The sequence below is a fragment of the Rattus norvegicus genome, chromosome 1 (assembly GCF_036323735.1).
Source record: "Rattus norvegicus strain BN/NHsdMcwi chromosome 1, GRCr8, whole genome shotgun sequence".
In the NCBI taxonomy this organism is placed as follows: Eukaryota; Metazoa; Chordata; class Mammalia; order Rodentia; family Muridae; genus Rattus; species Rattus norvegicus.
In genome coordinates, this window is record NC_086019.1 from 218,943,810 (window position 1) to 218,969,647 (window position 25,838).

Consider the following 25,838-nt stretch of genomic DNA (forward strand, 5'->3'; position numbering starts at 1 on the left):
GCCCCCAGAAAACTATCCCTTGCTCAGGAGATATTGGCAGTTGATGGCTGCTGATGAAAGAGAAGTCACACTCCTTTGGGGACATGGCTGCTGGTAGGTGTTCATGTATCAGTGGGTGGCCATATATTTATGGGTGTATAAGCAGTACTAATTGGATTCAGGAAGTTATTAAAAACTAATAATTAAAACAAATATATGAAACTGAGATGGATTGGGGTCCTAGAAGAGTTGAAAGAAGGTGTCAGTAGATGAATATAGTCAATATAAATTGTATAAATGTGTTAGACTTTAAAAGAATAAGAATGAAAATAGATTAAATTCTCTTCAGTCCTCAATTATCTTGACTACTCATTTCTACATCCTGTCAATTTACAAATTCCTCATCATGCCATGTTTTATGCTTTTGTTTAATATCACTGAGGACGCATTTCATAGAAGAGCCAAACTTTATGATATTGGAAACACCACTTTCATACTCATAAATGAAGCCAGCAGTGTGCATGGCTACTAATGACCCTTTAGAATCAAATACAGGAGATCCAGAGGACCCACAGTAAAATGTGTTATCACAGGTAACCACACAGTTCAGGTTTATGAACTCTTTCTTGGGAACTTTTTGGGTGTATACATAGATATATTGCACAGTATCACTGCCATCCCCTACTTCTCTTTCCTGAATGTGCTCGTCTTGAGAAATCACTACACAGTCATCACTAAGCTTCTGTTTTATATCATGATGACCAACGATATATATCAACCCACTGGATGGTACAGGAGCTATTCTATTATACAGCCCTGAAGGTTCTTGTTGTCCATTTTCCTTCAGTTTCAGGACAGCATAATTAAGGATGTCATCAGATATCTCAAACCAGGGTTCAACTAAAAAGAAGGAGTTGTCTTCTTTTGCCAGGAACTCTTCATAATCACATGTGACGTTTACACATTGACTAATTTTATCTGCCCACTTACTTTGCTCTATGCCTTCACCCACGATGTCATCGATAACATGCTGGTAAGTGAAAATGTACAGCCCTGTGAAAACAAAGCAGGTAGCACAGCCTTCCTTTCCATCGCTGTTCAAAATCGATGAGCCCAACTGTGTCTCTGAACTGTGAAAGAAGTTTGAGAACTTTAGCTGGGATTGGAGTTTCTGGTCAGTTTCCTGAAGTTTTCTTTATCCATTTCAAATGAGGAAGTTCTCTTACTTTCTTCCTTGAGGTACGCTCTGAGTTTTTCACACTCTCTCTTCAATATGGGATATGTATCCACAATGTATTCTTTTAGCTTCCTATAACATGGCTTTTCTAAATCAGTGGGGTCTGCTGCCTGAGGATATTTTATTCTCTCAAGTTCCACCTAAAAGAGCTTGCCCTCTAACTCATCAACTGGCTGGGTGTTTTCTATAATGGTGTTCAAGTCTTTAATGAGCCTCCAATGGTCACTCTCTACAAAGGAATAAAACCTGCCATCCTTCAGAGTTTCCCTAATGTCGTCTCCCTTAAAGCAATACACTCAGTGTTTGTTCCCCTCTTGGTGAAGTTCTCTATACTTGAGAATTCTTTCATTTCTCTTCCCAACTGCATGAATATAAAATTTCACAGTCAGTACACACATGGTCCTGCCAACCATAGACTTGCTTATCTCTTCTCTGTCGTTTTTCTGTTTTAGAAAATGTAATAGCCACATGGCTGTCTTCTGGAAAACAGTAGAGGGACATACCAAGGTTTTTTTTACCCTTTGATTTGTTGTTTGCCACACACCAGCATTTCTTTGAGCTGTTGACTTTCTGTCTTGACTATGGCAGCACTGAGAGTGTTGAGTGCTTCATACAAGCTATCTGTCATCTTATGTGTGAGTGTATATTTCATTTTTTCACTCTTCAATGATTTCCGTCTAAGGTGATGTTAATTGTCTTGTATATCTTATCTTGCTGACGTTGCCTGAGTGACTATGCCCCTTGGTCCTGCAGGTTGTTACCCACCTTGCTCTTTTCCTAGATTCCATCTTAATTTGAGAAATATTGCAATCACTCTGCTTTCCTTTGGAGACCTACAAATAAATGGTATATAGTCTAATGTTTCTATTTTTTTTTTTTAGTGAGCAATTCACAAAATTCCCGTGAAAAACTCAGTACAACCTCGAAAGATCGGTAAGTATAATCAATCAGAGTTTAGTGTGGGATCCAAAATATAAGCTCTGCTTTCCTATCAAACCATATCAAACCGTGTTGTATGTGGTCATTTTCCAACAAAAAGGAGAGAAGATGGAAGGGTTATCCAGATATTTTAAAATCGACCAACTTCCTGATGGGGCATTTTAGGTCTTGCTTATTAATTTTTATTTTTGGCAAGCCATTCATCCAGTGGAATATTTTATCATATTGCACTGAAAATTGTATTCATTTGTTTATCTGTTATTGTTTTTCTGCTACAGGCTTTGATCATATAACCAAAGCTTCCCTGGAATTCTCCAACAATCCCCACTGTCCTTAAATTTCTAAAAATGCCTTGTTTGTACCTTCCAGTGCCTACATTCTAGGGATACCTCACCTTGCCAGCCTTTAAATTTTTAATTTTAAGGTGCCAAATTCAGAAAGAGTACAGTATAATGATTTACAACTAGATATTTAATGATAATAATAAAATGTTATTACTTAACTAATTATTTGCTCATAAAGAATAGTTACTTTTGATAATAGATACCTTTGATTCACCCAGCACCTAACAAGCAGAAAGCTGCTATATCCTCTATTACATCCATATCAAATCCTTTAAATAGGTGAGAAAGAAAATGGCCACCCTGACCTTTTTAAACATACTGAAGTACTGAACAGTTTTCTAATAACTTCTTTCCCTAATATCACATAATAACCAGCAAAGGAACTGAATTGTGAGTGCTAATGCTCAGTTACCTATCTTCTCCCACTGGTCTATGCATTCATTTTGTAAACTTTTTTGTCTACAACTTTCATTTTTATAGGATGTTGTCTCATTTTCCCTAAGTCATGTTATTGTGAAAGTGATGCTAACAGTCATGGGTTCATATTTCAGTAATGCTACACAGTGGTAATAATGATAGCAATGGCATAGTATGGTAAAGACTGAACCTGTTATCATTTGAAATAACACTAATATTTTTAGATGTAGAGATTAAGACTACTGTAAGATAATATAAATTTACTCTGGCCATGCCTGGAAAGTCCTGTAAAGCATGTCTGGAGTCCAAATGCTTTCACCAGCGGCAACCTTGTTGCACCATGTTCAGTGCTTTAAATGATTTTCAACTATTTAAAGACATTTGGAACAATTTAGATCTCTCTCTCTCTCTCTCTCTCTCTCTCTCTCTCTCTCTCTGTGTGTGTGTGTGTGTGTGTGTGTGTGTGTGTGTGTGTGTGGTGGGGTGTCTGTACGTGGGGGGGGTGTTGTGGTTATTATTGTTTCTTGCAACATGGAGCCCCCATTGATCAGGAAGGTAAAGATCTCCTCCTGCTTTCAGAGTGCTAGGATTACAGGTCTTACTTGACCTGGCACTTTTAGGGGAAAGGGAAGTAGTGTATGTGGTTGTCAGATTATTGCTCTGCAATAGAGTAATACAAAGACAGATTTAGGCTTGGCATGGGTTTTCTAGCTATTCAGGTCTTCTAGCTTTATGGAACTTGGATAGGAAGAAACAAATCAGGCTTTGAACTGGCATTCTCAAATGCCTGTCAATGCTCAAACTTCCTGATATGTTCAAGGACCTTTGTAATTTCAGAAAAGGGTCATTTTTATGACTGAGCCTGGAGAGTAGAAAGAGCTCTGATTTCATCAAACTTACCCAAGTTTTCAGTTCTCCCCCAGAGAGTCCTTACTCTCCTCCCTCTCCATAAACAAATGGAAAACACAGTCTTCCTTACCTGCTAACAAGGCCACAGTTAGAATCAATACATAAAAAATCATTTTATAAACTTAAGTACTATAAGAATATTAGTTGTTTTGATTTAACAGATCATCTAGACTCAGGATATTTCCAGGCTATTAAAGTATTGGTTTCATTTTCCAGTTTATCTTAATAGATTGCATCCGATGTTTTTGTTATCATCGTTATGATTGATTCAGAGAAATTTATGATAGTTTTCCTTCAATAAAAGATTACTTTAATGTGACTTAAACATGAAATACAAACCCCTTCCACAATCCCCTTCACTCAAATAGGAAAAATCCTATAAATATGGAAGATTTCATAATATACAAGGAAGCAGCTTCCTGGCAGGAAGACATTTTGATCAAGGATGGCCAAGTCTGTTCTGTGTATATTTCATAGCAGGTTATAGAGACATAACTGAGAAGAATGGTACAGGGTTTTCATGTTTGTCTTTATATCACTTAGGTCCCTCTGTGACCTGCTTGCCTCATGACTCATGGTAGCTTAAAGATGAAACAGGTGGTTCACCTGAAACGCTAATTTCAAAATGATTCAATCTATGGCAGAATCCATACAGTTGTCATATACTGTGGAGAGGAAATAATTAATTGGTGCCCTATATCCCAATTCAGTTCTGGTCTTGTTTGCCCCGCTTTGCTAAGTTAGCAAGCAGCTAGTTTACCCACAAAGCACAATCACCTCGACAACAGAAAGGGAGCGTTATGTGTCAAGCACTATCTTAAAAATTTAGCAGAAGTTACCTCTCATTGTTAGCCCTGTAACTGCCATGAAAAGCAGGCTTTATTTGGATTTTGTCTGTTGGAAAGTATATGATTGGCAAGAGACATAACAGGCTGGAGCTGAGAATCTGAAACAGAGATAGAATTCAAATACAGAGGGAACCTTTCCGCATAGGAGCTTGCAGTCAAGGAATTTAAAGTGTTATACTTACCTTGATGTTAGACCTAGTTTTCCTTTAAGATGGCGGTAATAAAGCAATGAAGAATTTCTAGAGGAATGAGTAGCCCATAAGCAACCCCTCCAGAAGCCATCAGTTGTGAACAACCATACTTCAGCATTCTTATCACAATTTTTAAGAGTACTCGTCTATTCTGTTAATTTTGGGGGGAAGTCTGGGCGAGGTGGGAATAGGGGTTTTCACAGAAACTTTCAATGTCTCTCTCAACTGTGAGTCTGCAGTCATCAATACCACTGCAAAAGTAGCTTCCTTGCCCTTTACAGTCATCAGAGACATGGATCGGGGACATGGGTGTCTGGAGACTGCACTGACCATGTTCTGATCTACATGGTCTCTGGAGGCAGCATATGCCACAGATCTCAATATGACCTCTCTAGGCATGTCAAAATAATCCTCTGCCACACCATGGGCTATAGACACCATTTTGATGCATATGGTGGCAGCACAGGCCAAGAACATGGCCTCTGGGACAAAACAGGCCACAGACAACAATATGGTCCCTGGTGGCAGCTCAGCAGATGGACATCCACATGGCTTCAGGCAGCAGCACAGACCATGGATGTACACACAGCCTCTATTGGCAGCCCAGCCCAAGAACCTCAACATGTTCTCTTAAGGAAGCATAGACCACAGACGTTCACATGAACCTTGGGTTTCAACTTAGCCTTGGGTAGTCAACCACACATATTCACATGATCTCTAGAGGAAGCATAGACCACAAACAGTCACATGAACCTTGGGTTTCATCATAGCCTGGGACAGTCAACCACGGATATCAGCATGGCCTCCAGAGGCAGCATGGACCATAGAGATCATTCAAGGAGGTCCAAATCAGAAAATGAACAGTTCTTCATCTCAGACATCATACTGTTCCTCAGAGCCATAGCGACTGTGCAGTTGGCATTCAGGGACTGTGTCTGTGTAAGTTCAAACTGCATACCACCCTTTCCACCTACTGAGCAATGACATGTTCCCCTGTTAACACACATTCTCTCACACCTGTCATTGCTGTCTCCTCTCTACATCTGCCTCTGTGCGCCCTCACTCCCCACTCCATTCCTCCATCTTTCCCACCCCTCTATCGCATAATTTGTTTGTCATTGTGGTACTGAAAACTAGTGTCACACAGAATGTATTTTTTTTCCCAAACAGCTTTACATATAAATATTCATGGTCTTATTCAGGGTTTCTGGTTTCTAAAGCACCAAAAATACTTCACTATTGCTGAGACTTGTCTCACATATCCCAGTGTCACCCAAAATCAGGATGGTCTTGCAGCTAGGTGGGGCATCCAGGGGCAGGTTCCATGGGAGATCCTGGCTACCATGAGGCTCACAGAGTTAAACCTTTGTGCTTGTAGCCTGCTGGCAGCTCCACTGTTCCTCATTCTCTGTCTCCCAGAGGGGCAAGTGACTACAGAAGCAATTTTCCATTGGGGTATCACCCTTCAGAGTCTCCAGGGCCTCTCTCTCCTCAGAGATCTGTGATAAGTGCCAGTGGCTGTGGCTATCTTTACTTTCTTTGCATTTATACTTCTTTTTTACCTCGCCATTTTATCAATGCTGGGCATACGACAGATCCTTCTGTCACATTCATAAAATACATTCCTGGAATGGATGGGGTAGATCTATGTTGTGCTGGGTCATGTTTTAAGGGCTTCTCCCCAGCTACTTCACACGGCTCTTGCACCTTTGTGAGATGGATAATATTAGCCCAACATCAGCCATAAAATAGAATGTTTTTTTGATAGAAAAGACAGAAAAGTGTATTGTGAATCTCCAAATATATATCACATGGTTAGTGGTATTCTCTCTTTGCAAAGAGGCAAAGGTATATGCATTGGAAATGGTTAGAGTCATAAGGCCATCACAGCTGCTTGACACAGTTGCAGCAAATCTGAATGTAATTGCTGCAATTGCTATTGTTCTATCTCGAACTTTTGGGTTTTGGTCCCTACCTGTTGCATTCTGGGGACCTTTCCGTATTGTGATTCATTTTAGGTCTTTTCCTGAGAAAATTACACCTCAGTCCTTTTCTGAAAATTATAAAATTAACTTTATCTGGAAGTCTTTCTTATGCCCCGAAGATCATTAAGAACAGATAAACACATAGCTAGATGATGCCACTACTCTAGAAGTCTTCTTGGGGGTATATTCCCCTCAGCTGACTCAAACAGTATAATTGGTACAGGGTAAACAGAATCAACTGACAAACTCTGACTAGCCAGGAGAAAAGGTTAAAGATCCATGACCTTCCTTTAAACTATGCTTAGAGCTCTCTGAATGTAGTTTAAAGATATGGGGTCATGGAGAGTATATCACCGGAGGAATAGAACTCAGTAAAAAGATAGATAGACTAACAAAAAGTTTTTCTACTTTATAGCATAGATGAGGAAACATATAGTAAAAGAAGTTAGGTATTGGTATCTACTATTCAAAAAAAACTGAGTTAGATATGTTCTGAAGTGCTTTCAAACATCAAATGCTACAAGTTTAAAAGCAAGCTGTCATCTAATAAATGTATTTGTTTTGGAGGAAACATGTAACTCCTTAAGTTGGAGTTATAGGGCTGACAATAAAAGTAAAATCTGTTTTGTTTATATTTTCTAATTGCAACTGTACTTGTAACCCTGGACAATGAAAAATCAAACACATTATCTTTGCTTCTTGGATGATCTTGCTCTTGGTTCTTGGAAATCTTTATAAATAAAGAAGCACTTGGTTGCTAGTCAGTCAGAGCTGTGAGATTCTCCTGAACATCATCCCTGGCTCACTCTTCCCTCCCTTCTCAGGCTCCTTATCTCCTCTGCCAGCTGCCCTGTCAGCAATAACTCCCTCTGCTGGGAAAGCACCCCCTGACATCTGGTGGCCAGAGACCCAGAGGTAAGTCTACTTATGGTAAGACTAGGACTTCACTGAATGGCTTTTCAACCCCCCCCCCCAGGTAAGAAATAGACAAGGTACAGAAGGGTTCAAAGGCAAGAACTATAAATAAGTCATGGGCCATAAGAAGTCTAAAGAAAAAAGTCTTTAAAGATATAATACAGCACACTTTAAAGAAAATGGAAATCCAAGTTAGCACTTACCAGTTGACTGCTTTCTTAAATTTTGCACAGAGATGTAGTCCTTGGTTCCTGGACCATGGAACTTTGGATTTAGAAACTTGACACAGACTAGCAACTTTGGTAACAGAATAGACTTGAAAATGTGTCTGTTGGGGGCTTTCTCTATTTGGAGCATTTTGGGGCAAGCTTTAGATACTGGCAAGCCTCAGAAGAAAGACACTTTGCTCTGTTCTTCAGCAAGGCAAGATGGTGGAGAACACACTTCATCATTAGATCATACACTTAAAAATAAACCCCCCAATATATTCCCTGATTCTCATATGGCTTTTAAGATTGAGAATGATCAAAATGAAGATGATCCACTCTCTCCTAAGGACAAGACAGATTTAGAGGAAGAGGCCACAAAATAGCATGATCCTGATTGGCTTCCTTCAATATCTAAGACCCAACGCCAGCTAACAAATCTAGAAAGGGTGAAATCCCTGTTCCTTCATTGGGATTGGGAAGTGGGGGTGGGGGTGGGGGCGGGATTCTTAAACAAGTCAGTTACTTGGGAGAATAGCTTGGCTGTTTTCCAGTTATTTGATGACAAAGAGACTGAAGAAGCTTACTACAGAGGTTCTTACCCAGTGCTCAGCTATTGCTGTAGAAGAATGCAGAAGGCTCCCTTCCCCTGATGTTAAGATGATAGGATAAATTAATATTAGAGAAAAGGCTGATGAGCCTTTTGAAGGTTTCTTATCCCAACTAATGGAAATCATAAATAAAATTGTTCCTTAAGATGAAGCTGCTCAAATTATTACTAAACAATTGCCTTTTGAAAATACAAACTCGCTTCCTGGTTGCTGCCCCCGCTGAGAGCTCATAGGCAGCACCCCATGAGCAAACTTGAGCCTCGGGACCACAGGTAAGACCAACTTTTCTGCTGCAAGAGACCTGCCTGGTGAACTCAGGACACACAGAGGCAAAATTCCTCTAGGACCGGCACTTTCTGTGTTTACCAGGAGTCCCAAACCCACGGATCCCGGCCCGCAGCAGCTCTCTGCTCCCAGACCCCATGGGAGAGAAACCTCACCGCCTGGTCAGGTGGGCACCTCTGAGGCTGCAGAGTGGAAGAGACCACCAACACTGCCCACCCCTGCCCACATCCCTGGCCCAAGAGGAAACCGTATACGGCCTCTGGGTTCCTGTGGGGGAGGGCCCAGGAGCGGCAGGACCCCTGCCCCTGAGACACCGCCGGAACCTGAAGGGATAGACCAGATAATCAGTTCTCTGCATCCAAATCCCATGGGAGGGAGAGCTAAACCTACAGAGAGGCAGACACGCCTGGGAAACCAGAAGAGACTGCACTCTGCATACACATCTCGGACGCCAGAGAAAAACACCAAATGCCATCTGGAACCCTGGTGCACGGAGGCTCCCGGAAACGGCGGCGCAGATCTTCCTGGTTGCTGCCGCCACGGAGAGGTCATAGGCAGTACCCCACGAGCAAACTTGAGCCTCGGGACCACAGGTAAGACCAACTTTTCTGCTGCAAGTGACCTGCCTGGTGAACACCAGACACAGGCCCACAGGAACAGCTGAAGGTCTGTAGATAGGAAAAACTACACGCCTGAAAGCAGAACACTCTGTTCCCATAACTGGCTGAAAGAAAACAGGAAAACAGGTCTACAGCACTCCTGACACACAAGCTTATAGGACAGTCTAGCCACTGTCAGAAATAGCAGAACAAAGTAACACTAGAGATAATCTGTTAGCGAGAGGCAAGCGCATGAACCCAAGCAACAGAAACCAAGACTACATGGCATCATCGGAGCCCAATTCTCCCACCAAAGCAAACACGGAATATCCAAACACACCAGAAAAGCAAGATCTAGTTTCAAAATCATATTTGATCATGATGCTGGAGGACATCAAGAAAGACGTGAAGAACTCCCTTAGAGAAACACAGGAAAATATTAATAAACAAGTAGAAGCCTACAGAGAGGAATCGCAAAAATCCCTGAAAGAATTCCAGGAAAACATAAATAAACAAGTAGAAGCCCATAGAGAGGAGTCACAAATTTCCCTGAAAGAATTCCAGGAAAACATAATCAAACAGTGAAGGAATTAAAAATGGAAATAGAAGCAATCAAGAAAGAACACATGGAAACAACCCTGGATATAGAAAACCAAAAGAAGAGACAAGGAGCTGTAGATACGAGTTTCACCAACAGAATACAAGAGATGGAAGAGAGAATCTCAGGAGCAGAAGATTCCATAGAAATCATCGACTCAACTGTCAAAGATAATGTAAAGCAGAAAAAGCTACTGGTCCAAAACATACAGGAAATCCAGGACTCAATGAGAAGATCAAACCTAAGGATAATAGGTATAGAAGAGAGTGAAGACTCCCAGCTCTAAGGACCAGTAAATATCTTCAACAAAATCATAGAAGAAAACTTCCCTAACCTAAAAAAAGAGATACCCATAGGCATACAACAAGCCTACAGAACTCCAAATAGATTGGACCAGAAAAGAAACACCTCCCGTCACATAATAGTCAAAACACCAAACGCACAAAATAAAGAAAGAATATTAAAAGCAGTAAGGGAAAAAGGTCAAGTAACATATAAAGGCAGACCTATCAGAATTACACCAGACTTTTCACCAGAAACTATGAAGGCCAGAAGATCCTGGACTGATGTCATACAGACCCTAAGAGAACACAAATGCCAGCCCAGGTTACTGTATCCTGCAAAACTCTCAATTAACATAGATGGAGAAACCAAGATATTCCATGACAAAACCAAATTTACACAACATCTTTCTATAAATCCAGCACTACAAAGGATAGTAAATGGTAAAGCCCAACATAAGGAGGCAAGCTATACCCTAGAAGAAACAAGAAACTAATCGTCTTGGCAACAAAACAAAGAGAAGAAAAGCACACAAACATAAACTCACATCCAAATATGAATATAACAGGAAGCAATAATCACTATTCCTTAATATCTCTCAACATCAATGGCCTCAATTTCCAAATAAAAAGACATAGATTAACAAACTGGATACACAACGAGGACCCTGCATTCTTCTGCCTACAGGAAACACACCTCAGAGAGAAAGACAGACACTACCTCAGAGTGAAAGGCTGGAAAACAACTTTCCAAGCAAATGGTCAGAAGAAGCAAGCTGGAGTAGCCATTCTAATATCAAGTAAAATCAATTTTCAACTAAAAGTCATCAAAAAAGATAAGGAAGGACACTTCATATTCATCAAAGGAAAAATCCACCAAGATGAACTCTCAATCCTAAATATCTATGCCCCAAATACAAGGGCACCTACATACGTAAAAGAACCCTTACTAAAGCTCAAAACACATATTGCACCTCACACAATAATAGTAGGAGATTTCAACACCCCACTCTCATCAATGGACAGATCATGGAAACAGAAATTAAACAGAGACGTAGACAGACTAAGAGAAGTCATGAGCCAAATGGACTTAAAAGATATTTATAGAACATTCTACCCTAAAGCAAAAGGTTATACCATCTTCTCAGCTCCTCATGGTACTTTCTCCAAAATTGACCATATAATTGGTCAAAAAACGGGCCTCAACAGGTACAGAAAGATAGAAGTAATCCCATGCGTGCTATTGGACCACCACAACCTAAAACTGGTCTTCAATATCAATAAGGGAAGAACGCCCACATATACGTGGAAATTGAACAATGCTCTACTCAATGATAACCTGGTCAAGGAAGAAATAAAGAAAGAAATTAAAAACTTTTTAGAATTTAATGAAAATGAAGGTACAACATACCCATACTTATGGGACACAATGAAAGCTGTGCTAAGAGGAAAAGTCATAGCTCTGAGGGCCTGCAGAAAGGAACAGGAAAGAGCATATGTCAGCAGCTTGACAGCACACCTAAAAGCTCTAGAACAAAAAGAAGCAAATACACCCAGGAGGAGTAGAAGGCAGGAAATAATCAAACTCAGAGCTGAAATCAACCAAGTAGAAACAAAAAGGACCATTGAAAGAATCAACAGAACCAAAAGTTGGTTCTTTGAGAAAATCAACAAGATAGATAAACCCTTAGCCAGACTAACGAGAGGACACAGAGAGTGTATCCAAATTAAGAAAATCAGAAATGAAAAGGGAGACATAACTACAGATTCAGAAGAAATTCAAAAAATCATCAGATCTTACTATAAAAGCCTATATTCAACAAAACATGAAAATCTGCAGGAAATGGACAATTTCCTAGACAGATACCAGGTACCAAAGTTAAATCAGGAACAGATAAACCATTTAAACAACCCCATAACTCCTAACGAAATAGAAGCAGTCATTAAAGGTCTCCCAACCAAAATGAGCCCAGGTCCAGACCGGTTTAGTGCAGAATTCTATCAAACCTTCATAGAAGACCTCATACTAATACTCTCCAAACTATTCCACAAAATTGAAACAGATGGATCACTCCTGAATTCCTTCTATGAAGCCACCATTACTCTTATACCTAAACCACACAAAGACCCAACAAAGAAAGAGAACTTCAGACCAATTTCCCTTATGAATATCGACGCAAAAATACTCAATAAAATTCTGGCAAACCGAATCCAAGAGCACATCAAAACAATCATCCACCATGATCAAGTAGGCTTCATCCCAGGCATGCAGGGATGGTTTAATATATGGAAAACCATCAACGTGATCCATTATATAAACAAACTGAAAGAACAAAACCACATGATCATTTCATTAGATGCTGAGAAAGCATTTGACAAAATTCAACACCCCTTCATGATAAAAGTCCTGGAAAGAATAGGAATTCAAGGCCCATACCTAAACATAGTAAAAGCCATATACAGCAAACCAGTTGCTAACATTAAACTAAATGGAGAGAAACTTGAAGCAATCCCACTAAAATCAGGGACTAGACAAGGCTACCCACTCTCTCCCTACTTATTCAATATAGTTCTTGAAGTTCTAGCCAGAGCAATCAGACAACAAAAGGAGGTCAAGGGGTTACAGATCAGAAAAGAAGAAGTCAAAATTTCACTTTTTGCAGATGATATGATAGTATATTTAAGTGATCCCAAAAGTTCCACCAGAGAACTACTAAAGCTGATAGACAACTTCAGCAAAGTGGCTGGGTATAAGATTAACTCAAATAAATCAGTAGCCTTCCTCTACACAAAAGAGAAACAAGCCGAGAAAGAAATTAGGGAAACGACACCCTTCATAATAGACCCAAGTAATATAAAGTACCTCGGTGTGACTTTAACCAAGCAAGTAAAATATTTGTACAATAAGAACTTCAAGACACTGAAGAAAGAAATTGAAGAAGTCCTCAGAAGATGGAAAGATCTCCCATGCTCATGGATTGGCAGGATTAATATAGTAAAAATGGCCATTTTACCAAAAGCGATCTACAGATTCAATGCAATCCCCATCAAAATACCAATCCATTTCTTCAAAGAGTTAGACAGAACAATTTGGAAATTCATCTGGAATAATAAAAAACCCAGGATAGCTAAAACTATCCTCAACAATAAAAGGACTTCAGGTGGAATCACTATCTCTGAACTCAAGCAGTTTTACCGCGCAATAGTGATAAAAACTGCATGTTATTGGTACAGAGACAGACAGATACACCAATGGAACAGAATTGAAGACCCAGAAATGAACCCACACACCTATGGTCACTTGATTTTTGACAAAGGAGCCAAAACCATCCAATGGAAAAAAGATAGCATTTTCAGCAAGTGGTGCTGGTTCAACTGGAGGTCAACATGTAGAAGAATACAATCGATCCATGCTTATCACCCTGTACAAAGCTTAAGTCCAAGTGGATCAAGGACCTCCACATCAAACCAGATACACTCAAACTAATAGAAGAAAAACTAGGGGAAGCATCTGGAACACATGGGCACTGGAAAAAATTTCCTGAACAAAACACCAATGGCTTATGCTCTAAGATCAATAATCGACAAATGGGATCTCATAAAACTGCAAAGTTTCTGTAAGGCAAAGGACACTGTGGTTAGGACAAAATGGCAACCAACAGATTGGGAAAAGATCTTTACCAATCCTACAACACATAGAGGCCTTATATCCAAAATATACAAAGAACTCAAGAAGTTCTACTGTAGGGAGACAAATAACCCTATTAAAAATGGGGTTCAGAGCTAAACAAAGAATTCACAGCTGAGGAATGCCGAATGGCTGAGAAACACCTAAAGAAATGTTCAACATCTTTAGTCATAAGGGAAATGCAAATCAAAACAACCCTGAGATTTCACCTCACACCAGTAAGAATGGCTAAGATCAAAAATTCAGGTGACAGCAAATGCTGGCGAGGATGCGGAGAAAGAGGAACACTCCTCCATTGTTGGTGGGATTGCAGACTGGTACAACTATTCTGGAAATCAGTCTGGAGGTTCCTCAGAAAATTGGACATTGAACTGCCTGAGGATCCAGCTATACCTCTCTTGGTCATATACCCAAATGTCGCCCCAACATATAAAAAAGTCACGTGCTCCACTATGTTCATCGCAGTCTTATTTAAAATAGCCAGAACCTGGAAAGAACCCAGATGCCCTTCAACAGAGGAATGGATACAGAAAATGTGGTACATCTACACAATGGAATATTACTCAGCTATCAAAACCAAATGACTTTATGAAATTCGTAGGCAAATGTTCGGAACTGGAAAATATCATCCTGAGTGAAGTAACCCAATCACAGAAAAACACACATGGTATGCACTCATTGATAAGTGGCTATTAGCCCAAATGCTTGAATTACCCTAGATGCCTAGAACAAATGAAGCTCATGACGGATGATCAAAATGTGAATGCTTCACTCCTTCTTTAAAAGGGGAACAAGAATACCCTTGGCAGGGAATAGAGAGGCAAAGATTAAAACAGAGACTGAAGGAACACCCATTCAGAGCCTGCCCCACATGTGGCCCATACATATACAGCCATCCAATTAGACAAGATGGATGAAGCAGAGAAGTGCAGGCCGATAGGAGCTGGATGTATATCTCTCCTGTGAGACACAGCCAGAATACAGCAAATACAGAGGCGAATGCCAGCAGCAAACCACTGAACTGAGAATAGGACCCCCGTTGAAGGAATCAGAGAAAGAACTGGAAGAACTTGAAGGGGCTCGAGACCCCATATGTACAACAATGTCAAGCAACCAGAGCTTCCAGGGACTAAGCCACTACCTAAAGACTATACATGGACTGACCCTGGACTCTGACCTCATAGGTAGCAATGAATATCCTAGTAAGAGCACCAGTGGAAGGGGAAGCCCTGGGTCCTGCTAAGACTGAACCCCCAGTGAAAGTGATTGTTGGGGGGAGGGCGGCAATGGGGGGAGGGTGGGGAGTGGAACACCCATAAAGAAGGGGAGGGGGGAGGGGAATGTTTGCCCGGAAACCGGGAAAGGGAATAACACTCGAAATGTATATAAGAAATACTCAATTTAATAAAAAAAAAGAAGTATTAAAAAAAAAGAAAAAAAATACAAACTCTGCTTGTCAGACTCTACTAAGACCAATTAGAAAATCAGATCTTAATGAATTTCTTAGAGTATGTTCTGAGATCACCCCTTCCTATTTACAAGAAGTAGCTATTGCAGTAACCTTCTAGGGACAGACTACCACTCAAGTTTCTAAAGTTCAGGAAAAAATAATACACCCAAAGACGAAGGAGCAAAGTATTTTTGCATGTGGCTAACTAGGACATTTTTGTGGAAACCGTTTAAAGAAAAAAATAAAAGAATTCCCACTACAGGGACAGTACTTGGCTCTGGTAAGAATGCCACAGACAAATACAACTTTCATTAATATACCCAAAATAATATGCTATCAATGTCTGGCAGACACCATGTAGGCAGAACTGCAGTGGGCAAGTGAGCTCCCTGGAGATGGCCCACTGTCATTCTTGGCTGAGATGGGTTAGCTCTGGTAAGGCATAGCCCCAGAGACTTTGTTTCAGGATTGCTTCTTGCTACTCATGCGCTTTCTCATGTTTACCATTGTCACATTCCTCATGTATTTGACTGGGTGTGAGTGGAGACCTGGAGACCCTCACTGCCTACAGCCTGCTGTGATTAGTTCCTGGGTGATAGCCCACCTATTGGGCAAATTTCCTGCAGATCAACATAAAGGTGAACTTTCATGAATTAATGCTGTTTGGCTGGATTAAAGACTGTATAGAATTTGTGGTTTGATTCAAATAATTTTAGGAGGAAAGTTTAAGGATGATTTTAGTTCTTTTGCCAGAAAGATGTAATAAAATAGAATCAAAAATAGAATGTACCCCTTTTTCATAGAATAGAAAGTAAAGGCTACATAATAAGAAATGCAATGAGCTTTCATAAATTACACTAAGAAAAGGAGGGAATAGGCTTGGGACAGGTTTATATCAAGGAAAAACATTTATTCTAGGTCAGGTTCAAGGATGAAACCACAGGTATTGCTTTGAACTTATAATGAGCTAAAGCATGAAACACTGCTTTGAACTTACTATCGACATCTTTCTGCTTCCCCTTTTATGTAACAATTAATCTATTAAGTAATTCTTTCTTATATAGAGAACATTTTTATCTAAAAAGCTATGTAAAATTGAAAGCAATAATAAAATTGAGATGTAGACCTTTTCTGCTTCATCTGGTGTACATGCTGTCTGCATGTCTGATTTTCTTCTTTTCCTTTCTGTCTGAGTCAGAAAGAGGTAACAGCCTGTGAGCCTCTTCCTTGGCCATCTGAGGGGCCCTTGAGCCAGAGAGAAAAGAGCCTGAATAACTAAACTTTTTTCTTAATCTACTGCTGTTATCAGGAAGAGTGAAACTGCCAGAAGTCAGCAGTCTTTGGTCTCAATTGCTGACACCATACCCTACTTCTTTCCTCAGTTACCTGGACTCTGGAAAAGGCTTTCAGCAGATGTCAAAAACGTTTTCATTGGGAAAGAGAATGCCATTCTAAATGTCATAAGGCTGGAACATTATTCCCTCTTATAAAGGCTCAAGGAGAAATGCTTAGACTTGCTAATGATAGTAGTATAATCCCAGTCTGCAAGCCAGGAAAACTGGGTACAGGGACAACTGTATGCCCCTCAAATAATGAGTATAATACAAAACCCTTTTCTCAGCCAAGAAGGATCCAAAAACTCCTCAGCTCCACCCCAGGCAGTTTAGGATTATGAAGAGGAATTTTAATCCAGCAATATGGCTACTCTGGCAAGGGATGGCATCCAAAGATCATTTATGTATATATGATGTGGCCATAATGCAGAACTCTCTGAACTATGGTGTGATCTGGCTGGAATATAGGCACAACTTTAGTATACACCTTTAACCCTAAGGATGAAGATGAGGTTTGCCTGATGGGGCAGACAAGGTGATGAATTAAAGATTTGACAGAATGAGTCAGAGATGGGTTAAGCCCAACTCACCCAAGAACAGCAAAGAGAGGCTACTTAAGAGCAGAGAGAGAGGGGGGGATGTATGTGTATGTGTGTATAAATTTTACTGGGATAGTTGTTTACAGAGATAGATTGCAGAGAGAACAAGCTGACGTAAGTGAAGACAGAACAAACCAGAGAATGAGAAGGAGCCAGAAGATTTGAACACATTGCCAAAGTTAGTATGAGGCCAGGCAGAGCAATTCAGTCAGAGGCAGTTGAATCAGTCATCTTGGAAGATTAAATTGCACAGAGGCTAGAAGCTTCCAGGCCTAGGCCTAGGAGTAGTTTGAACGAATAAGAAAATGTGTATTCACACAGCTTTGGTACAACTCTCATCTGATCATTTCATCAGAGGAAATAAAAGCAATATTTCCAGAATTGGACCTCAGTCCACCATCTCAGTTATATTAAACTCAGATTTTCTCCTAATTCCTATACCCACTGAGGTATTTAGCTCTCTGCCTCCTGGGTATGTGGGTCTTATTCAAAGAAGAAGTTCAGTCTCTCTGCAAAGAATTCAAGTTATTCCAAAGATAATTGATTCAGATTGTGTGGGAGAGATTAAGGTTATGGTTCAGGTCCCGCCCCCAATACCATACAAATACATCTGAGACACAGAGTTGCACAATCGCTTTTTCTTCCTCATCTTTCATTAGGAAAATAAGTCTCCCCTGAAGCAAGAGGAAATGGAAGGTTTGGTCCTAATAATATGGCATTCTTGATAGAGGAAGTTAAAAATTCAGGTTTCATGAAAATTTAAAGGTACAAGGTAAAGCTGTTGTAAGTCATAGATATAAGAGCTGGCCCTCCTTTTAGCAATCTCAAAGTACCTCATCAGCTTTAATCAACTTAGGATAAGCTGCCAATGTGGCAAAAATGCTGAGATTTTAACATGCCAGATGAAGAGTCTTCTGGTTCCTTTTATCCCTATGCGATTCTATCTTTACCTTTTCTTTCTTTATCTTTTCTTTCTTTTTCTTTCTTTCTTTCCTTCTTTCTTTCTTTCTTTCTTTCTTTCTTTCTTTCTTTCTTTCTCTCCTTCCTTCCTTCCTTCCTTCCTTCCTTTCTATCTTTCTTTCTTTGACAGATGAGTCTTTTAATAGAAAAACAAAACAAAACAACCGCAGCCCTCTCAAAACCAAACCAAAAAACAAACAAAAAACAAAACACAGAAAACAAACAAACAAAAAACCCAAACCACAGGTGCAACAGTAGCAACACACATTTCTCCAATCCAGAAAGCTGAGTTCTTCCCCTTGGGAGGTGGCATGTACACGCACCTACAACCACAGTGTTCATAAGGCTCCAGAGTCAACTGCTCCTGGGGCTTCATGTTCTCTTGGTGCACTTTCTTCACTTCAGATACAAACACAGCTTCTGCTGAGGCTATGGAGTCAATGAAGTTGGCCTTAATGGAAATCACAAAGTGTCCTCCATTCCAAAGGAAAGTGTGAGCATTCAGGGCCACAGTAGGGGTTTGGTATGGCTGGGCCTCATTGGCAAAGATGACATCCACCATTGCAATAAGCATGTGGTATTTGTGTGGGTGCTAAGCATCTTCAATTACAGGAATAATGTTGGTCCTCTTCTTGGCCAAGTTGATGATGTCACGGCCAGAGTGATAGAACTCAACGGCGTAGACCAGGCCATCTGGCTGACAATAACAGAGACCTGGGAGATGGTGGTGCCTGAGCCTGCCCCAAGGTAGAGAGAACCTTGACCCTGGTTTGATGTGGATCTGGTCTATGCTGTCCAGGATTGCTGCTGCCAGCTTGGAGCAGAAGGTACCAGGCTCGGTACTCAATTTTGTCATTTCCTTCTGAAATAGAAACTCTCTTCTCTCCATACACAGATACTCCGGGGACCAGATTCTTTGTGACAAGGGCATCCTCTACTACCACATTCTTCCCTGATCGGCTTCGTCTCCTGACTCGAGGCTACCACCTCCACCCCAGTTGCCCACAGATTGGAAGCCTCCACTTAGGCCACCACCGCCTCTTCTTCCCCTAAAGACACCACCTCCTCCGCTTCAACTTCAGCCTCCACCGCCAAAGCCTCCTCATCCACCGCCAAAGCCTCCTCAGCCACCATAGCAGCCCCCACAGCGGCTGAAACCTGGCTTCATTACTGCATTCTGGTCGCCCAACTCAGGCAACCTGCGGCATCTCCGACTTCAGGAGTCTCAGCCTTTTGCACGTCTATCTTTACCTTTCATGTTACGGGGAAGAAACATTTTGAAATAGACGGGAGTTCCTTTAAAAAATCCAAATTATTAAGTTGCCTTTCAAATGATACAAATGAAATTTGTTCCTAATATGGGACTAAGAAAACATAGTCAAGGTATTACAGAACCTATACAACCAATATAAAATAAGGACAGAGAAGGGTTAGGCTTTGATCAAAGTATTTTCCTAGGGGCCATGGTTGAAGTGGCTGCTGACCCCACTACTTAGAAATCTGAGATTCCTGTTTGAGTGGAACAATGGCCCCTGACTACAGAAAAGATACAAGCAGCTACGGCTCTGGTTAGTGGACAATTACAACTTGGGCATGCAGAGTATTCTTATAGTCCCTTGAATATCTCTACATTTCTTATTTAAAAAGTCAGGAAAGCAAAGGCTCCTACAAGACTAGAGAAAAATTAATGAGACTATGGAAGCCATGGAAAGTCTTTAGCTTGGGTTGTCATCACCTGCTGATCCTATGAATCATAATAGCATAGTCATAGATTTACAGGATTATTTCTTGTAGTTTCCTCTCTACAAATTTAAGACAGCCATATCTTATATATCAATGGAAAGGCCTCCCTCAGGAGATGAAAAATAGCTCTACTCTTTGCCAAAAATTTGTAGATATGGCTTTACACACAATTACAGATAAGCACCCACCAGTTTATTTAGTTCCTATATGGAAGATATCTTTAATGAGGACAGAGGCTACTTACAAGATTTCTCAGTTGCCTGGCTATAGGCTGACGATGGCTCCAGAAAGGTACAGATGCAACCAACATTTAATTATTTGGGTTATGTTTTAAGGACACAAACAGTGGTACACTATTCTTAAGAATTAAGGCTGGCAGCTCAGGTTACTGTATCCTGCAAAACTCTCAAATAACATAGATGGAGAAAAAAAGATATTCCATGACAAAACCAAATTTACACAATATCTTTCTACAAATCCAGCACTACAAAGGATAATAAATGGTAAAGCCCAACATAAGGAGGCAAGCTACACCCTAGAAAAAGCAAGAAACTAATCATCTTGGCAACAAAACAAAGAGAAGAAAAGCACACAAACATAACCTCACATCCAAATATGAATATAACAGGAAGCAATAATCACTATTCCTTAAACTCAACATCAATGGTCTCAACTCCCCAATAAAAAGACATAGATTAACAAACTGGATATGCAATGAGGATCCTGCATTCTGCTGCCTACAGGAAACACACCTCAGAGACAAAGACAGACACTACCTTAGAGTGAAAGGCTGGAAATCAACTTTCCAAGCAAATGGTCGGAAGAAGCAAGCTGGAGTAGCCATTCTAATAACAAATAAAATCAATTTTCAACTAAAAGTCATCAAAAAAGATAAGGAAGGACACTTCATATTCATCAAAGGAAAAATCCACCAAGAGGAACTCTCAATCCTAAATATTTATGCCTCAAATACAAGGGCACCTACATACATAAAAGAAACCTTACTAAAGCTCAAAACACACATTGAACCTCACACAATAATAGTAGGAGATTTCAACACCCCACTCTCATCAATGGACAGATCATGGAAACAGAAATTAAACAGAGACATAGACAGACTAAGAGAAGTCATGAACCAAATGGACTTAACAGATATTTATAGAACATTCTATCCTAAAGCAAAAGGATATAAATTCTTCTCAGCTCCTCATGGTACTTTCTCCAAAATTGACCATATAATTGGACAAAAAAACGGGCCTCAATAGGTACAGAATGATAGAAATAATCCCATGCGTGCTATCAGAACACCATGGCCTAAAGCCGGTCTTCAATAGCAATAAGGGAAGAACGCCCACATATACATGGAAGTTGAACAATGCTCTACTCAACAATTACCTGGTCAAGGAAGAAATAAAGAAAGAAATTAAAGACTTCTTAGAATTTAATGAAAATGAAGGTACAACATACCCAAACTTATGGGACACAATGAAAGCTGTGCTAAGAGGAAAACTCATAGCTCTGAGTGCCTGCAGAAAGAAACAGGAGAGAGCATATGTCACCAGCTTGACAGCACACCTAAAAGCTCTAGAACAAAAAGAAGCAAATACACCCAGGAGGAGTAGAAGGCAGGAAATAATCAAACTCAGAGCTGAAATCAACCAAGTAGAAACAAAAAGGACCATTGAAAGAATCAACAGAACCAAAAGTTGGTTCTTTGAGAAAATCAACAAGACAGATAAACCCTTAGCCAGACTAACGAGAGGACACAGAGAGTGTATCCAAATTAAGAAAATCAGAAATGAAAAGGGAGACATAACTACAGATTCAGAAGAAATTCAAAAAATCATCAGATCTTACTATAAAAGCCTATATTCAACAAAACATGAAAATCTGCAGGAAATGGACAATTTCCTAGACAGATACCAGGTACCAAAGTTAAATCAGGAACAGATAAACCATTTAAACAACCCCATAACTCCTAACGAAATAGAAGCAGTCATTAAAGGTCTCCCAACCAAAATGAGCCCAGGTCCAGACCGGTTTAGTGCAGAATTCTATCAAACCTTCATAGAAGACCTCATACTAATACTCTCCAAACTATTTCACAAAATTGAAACAGATGGATCACTCCTGAATTCCTTCTATGAAGCCACCATTACTCTTATACCTAAACCACACAAAGACCCAACAAAGAAAGAGAACTTCAGACCAATTTCCCTTATGAATATCGACGCAATAAAATACTCAATAAAATTCTGGCAAACCGAATCCAAGAGCACATCAAAACAATCATCCAACATGATCAAGTAGGCTTCATCCCAAGCATACAGGGATGGTTTAATATACGGAAAACCATCAACGTGATCCATTATATAAACAAACTGAAAGAACAAAACCACATGATCATTTCATTAGATGCTGAGAAAGCATTTGACAAAATTCAACACCCCTTCATGATAAAAGTCCTGGAAAGAATAGGAATTCAAGGCCCATACTTAAACATAGTAAAAGCCATATACAGCAAACCAGTTGCTAACATTAACCTAAATGGAGAGAAACTTGAAGCAATCCCACTAAAATCAGGGACTAGGCAAGGCTGCCCACTCTCTCCCTACTTATTCAATGTAGGTCTTAAAGTTCTAGCCAAAGCAATCAGACAACAAAAGGAGATCAAGGGGATACAGATTGGAAGAGAAGAAGTCAAAATATTTCTATTTGCAGATGATATGATAGTATATTTAAGTGATCCCAAATGTTCCACCAGAGAACTACTAAAGCTGATAAACAACTTCAGCAAAGTGGCTGGGTATAAAATTAACTCAAATAAATCAGTAGCCTGCCTCTACACAAAAGAGAAACAAGCTGAGAAAGAAATTAGGGAAATGACACCCTTCATAATAGTCCCAAATAATATAAAATACCTCGGTGTGACTTTAACCAAGCAAATAAAAGATCTGTACAATAAGAACTTCAAGCCTCTGAAAAAGAAATTGAAGAAGACCTCAGGCGATGAAAAGATCTCCCATGCTCATGGATTGGCAGGATTAATATAGTAAAAATGGCCATTTTACCAAAAGCGATCTACAGATTCAATGCAATCCCCATCAAAATACCAATCCATTTCTTCAAAGAGTTAGACAGAACAAGTTGCAAATTCATCTCGAATAACAAAAAACCCAGGATAGCTAAAACTATCCTCAACAATAAAAAGACTTCTGGGGGACTCACTATCCCTGAACTCAAGCAGTATTACAGAGCAATAGTGATAAAAACTGCATGGTATTGGTACAGAGACAGACAGATAGACCAATGGAATAGAATTGAAGACCCAGAAATGAACCTACACAACTATGGTCACTTGATTTTTGATAACGGAGCCAAAACCATCCAATGGAAAAAAGATAGCATTTTCAGCAAATGGTGCTGGTTCAACTGGAGGTCAACATGTAGAAGAATGCAGATCAATCCATGTTTATCACCCTGTACAAAGCTTAAGTCCAAGTGGATCAAGGACCTCCACATCAAACCAGATATACTCAAACTAATAGAAGAAAAAGTGGGGAAGCATCTCGAACACATGAACAAAACACCAATGGCTCATGCTCTAAGACCAAGAATCGACAAATGGGATCTCATAAAACTGCAAAGTTTCTGTAAGGCAAAGGACTGTGGTTAGGACAAAACGGCAACCAACAGATTGGGAAAAAATCTTTACCAATCCTACAACACATAGAGGCCTTATATCCAAAATATACAAAGAACTCAAGAAGTTCTACTGTAGGGAGACAAATAACCCTATTAAAAATGGGGTTCAGAGCTAAACAAAGAATTCACAGCTGAGGAATGCCGAATGGCTGAGAAACACCTAAAGAAATGTTCAACATCTTTAGTCATAAGGGAAATGCAAATCAAAACAACCCTGAGATTTCACCTCATACCAGTGAGAATGGCTAAGACCAAAAACTCAGGTGACAGCAAATGCTGGCGAGGATGCGGAGAAAGAGGAACACTCCTCCATTGTTGGTGGGATTGCAGACTGGTACAACCATTCTGGAAATCAGTCTGAAGTGCAGGCTGACAGGAACAGGATGTAGAATCTCTCCTGAGAGACACAGCCAGAATACAGCAAATACATAAGTGAATACTAGCAGCAAATCACTGAACTGAGAATGGGACCCCCGTTAAAGGAATCAGAGAAAGGACTGGAAGAGCTTGAAGGGGCTCGAGACCTCATATGAACAACAATGCCAAGCAACCAGAGCTTCCAGGGACTAAGCCACTACCCAAAGACTATACATGGACTGACCCTGGGCTCCAACCTCATAGGTAGCAATGAGTAGCCTAGTAAGAGCACCAGTGGAAGGGGAAGCCCTTGTTCCTGGTAAGACTGAACCCCCAGTGAACTACATTGTTGGGGGGAGGGCGGTAATGGTGGAGGATGGGGAGGGGAACACCCATAAAGAAGGGGAAGGGAAGGGGTTGGGGGATGTTTGCCCGGAAACCGGGAAAGGAAATAACAATCGAAATGTAAATAAGAAATACTCAAGTTAATAAAGAAAAAAAAAAACAGAGAAGTTTCTGGGGAAGTGAAATTTGGAAAGTAGATGAGGAACTGGACTGTGTGTTTGTTTCTGAGGCAACAGATTTATTTCTGAACTGGTCAGTCAACTTGGGGATTACTGGTATATGCTGATGATTCACTTGGGAAAACAAACTGAGCAGAGGAGAGAGGGCAAGACAGAGCAGAGTTTCCATCACCTTGTATTCTTGCTGAGGCTATTTTAGGTTTAACTCAAATTTGATCTCCTTGAGAGAGAATCCTATGGGAAATTACCTAAGTGTTGTAGGACCCAAGGCCATGATGCCGCAGCTAACTTATCTTCTGTTAAACTTGTGAAAACCTCCCTGTCCTGCTGCTGATCAAGATATCAGGCTGTGATTTGTGTCTTTAGAATTCTCTTAGTCTAAATGGTCAGGGATACTATATTTGGGTCCTGCATACTCAAGTGTACTGTACTGTCATTCAGTTAGAATAAAGATTTTCAATTGGCTGTAGACAGTGTCGGAGTGGCCATCTCTACTGGCCTCCCTGTTACATAGACAACAACATAAATTTTCTAGTTCCTTTACAAGTTTTTGAGCAAGAGTTAAGAGGTTAAGAATCCACTACATATCCATTTCTCCACCACCGAGATTTTCCACTATCCAGACAGAATCATGTGATAGCAAAATATTCAATGCTTGCAGCTATTTTAAACCAATCCATGTTGTGATAGTAGGAGCTATTATTCCACTGACCTTAATATAGGAATTTCTGCCTCTTCTTCAGTAAAGTCACAAACTAATGGAACCTGTGGAGGGTTCCCTGTCCAGTCTCCCTGGACCTCTCTTTACCACCCCAGCCAACTACCCTTTGATTTCTCATTTCCCTCCCCTCTTTCTTTCCTGTCTTCCTTACCCCTCTTTGCTTACATCCTTCTTTGTCCCACATCCTTTACCTCTTACCCTCCCTCACCCACCATTTCTTGACCAATCTTAAAGATGATTAAGGCTTCCTCACTTGACCAATTTCTCTGTTTTAATTTCCTTAGCCAGAGTTTTAAGAAACAAGTGAAACAGTTAACAGACACCTTGTCTTAACACACCACCTTGTTGCCTCCAGGACACAGTGGGACAATAGGCAGCCACTGAAAGCAAACTCACGCTTTCCTAAATGGCAC

The 25,838-nt window shown here is 40.3% G+C and overlaps 1 protein-coding gene and 1 pseudogene across 2 annotated transcripts in view; both read right to left on the reverse strand.

Moving 5' to 3' along the window:
• Dtx4 (deltex E3 ubiquitin ligase 4) overlaps positions 1–25,838 on the reverse strand; it is an 87,447-nt gene that overhangs the window by 61,419 nt on the left and 190 nt on the right. The window contains exons 2-3 of one of the 2 annotated variants that reach the window (XM_039108701.2): positions 3,817–3,895; positions 970–1,109 (exon numbers count right to left, since the gene is read on the reverse strand). The exons of the other annotated variant lie outside the window; for it this stretch is intronic. The gene's annotated coding sequence lies outside the window, so the exon portion shown is untranslated. The remainder of the gene's footprint in view (positions 1–969; positions 1,110–3,816; positions 3,896–25,838) is intronic. 2 annotated transcript variants of the gene reach the window in all.
• Positions 307–25,838, reverse strand: part of Fam111a-ps1 (FAM111 trypsin like peptidase A, pseudogene 1) — a 32,865-nt pseudogene continuing 7,333 nt past the window's right edge.